This window comes from Lucilia cuprina, chromosome 5, assembly GCF_022045245.1.
Source record: "Lucilia cuprina isolate Lc7/37 chromosome 5, ASM2204524v1, whole genome shotgun sequence".
Classification (NCBI taxonomy): domain Eukaryota; kingdom Metazoa; phylum Arthropoda; class Insecta; order Diptera; family Calliphoridae; genus Lucilia; species Lucilia cuprina.
Window position 1 is genome coordinate 46367219 of NC_060953.1, and position 1384 is coordinate 46368602.

At 29.0% G+C, this 1384-nt stretch overlaps 1 protein-coding gene across 2 annotated transcripts in view; it reads right to left on the minus strand.

Moving 5' to 3' along the window:
* The window catches only part of LOC111681101 (carbonic anhydrase 2), a 73253-nt gene that overhangs the window by 25102 nt on the left and 46767 nt on the right, over positions 1 to 1384 (minus strand). The gene's annotated exons all lie outside the window — the stretch shown is intronic.

Below are 1384 nucleotides of genomic sequence, written 5' to 3' on the forward strand. Positions count from 1 at the left end.
TTCTGTTCTAGTTCTGTTCTAGTTCTGTTCTAGTTCTGTTCTAGTTCTGTTCTAGTTCTTTTCTAGTTCTGTTCTAGTTCTGTTCTTGTTCTGTTCTAGTTCTGTTCTTGTTCTGTTCTTGTTCTGTTCTTGTTCTGTTCTAGTATTGTTCTAGTTCTGTTCTAGTTCTGTTCTAGTTCTGTTCTAGTTCTGTTCTAGTTCTGTTCTAGTTCTGTTCTAGTTCTGTTCTAGTTCTGTTCTAGTTCTGTTCTAGTTCTGTTCTAGTTCTGTTCTAGTTCTGTTCTAGTTCTGTTCTAGTTCTGTTCTAGTTCTGTTTTAGTTCTGTTCTAGTTCTGTTCTAGTTCTGTTCTTGTTCTGTTCTTGTTCTGTTCTAGTTCTGTTCTTGTTCTGTTCTTGTTCTGTTCTAGTATTGTTCTAGTTTTGTTCTAGTTCTGTTCTTATACTTGTTCTGTTCTAGTTCTGTTCGAAGGATAAGTTTCCCTTCCTCCTGTGGATCCGCGCCTGGATTTAATTTGTAGAATTTAGTTAGTATTAGGACTTTTAAGGTACTTAACTTTACATCTCTGTAAAAGATGGTTTAAAAAATTTTTGGGAGAATATCTGTTGAGTAACCTTGTCAATAAATATTGGAATCAATCATGCTTGTTTGTGTTGAAAAATCCTTTTTAACGCTCAATAACTTTTAAAACAATTGAATGAAGAAATAAACGGTAGAACATAATTCGAGTTAAATAATTTGAATTAATTTTTATGACTATTTAATACAAACAGAATATAAGTGTGTTGTTGACATTAATATTGAAGATGTATTTGATGCATTCGATATTGAGGTACAAAATGAGGTACCTAATTGAGAAAAGTAATATATTGTTTTATGAAAAATAAATTAGTAATTTGGTTAAAATTTTAGTAATTTTCCATAGTGCAATATGTACAAAGCAATTGTAAAAATTCTTGATATTTTTAATATCTTCTTAAATGATTTTATTTAATAAAATAATTTAAAATATTGTACACTCAAAAATCGCATAACTTTTATTACTTTCCAAATTTATTCAGTTTATGTTAACCTTCGGGAAAACATCAAGAGAAAAGTTAGAAACAAAAGCAAAGTATTTTTGCATATTTAATAATATTTAACAATAACAACAACTGCTTGTTATGAAATTTAACAACTGGCGTTCTGTATATCTAACACATTTATCAAATTATATTAAAAATTATACATTTAGCCAATTTGAAAAATGGAAAACCTGAAAACTTGTGAAACTTAAAAAGTTCTAGTTTAGTTCTAGTACAGTTCTAGTTCAGTTCTAGTTCAGTTCTAGTTCAGTTCTAGTTCAGTTCTAGTTCAGTTCTAGTTCAGTTCTAGTTCAGTTCTAGT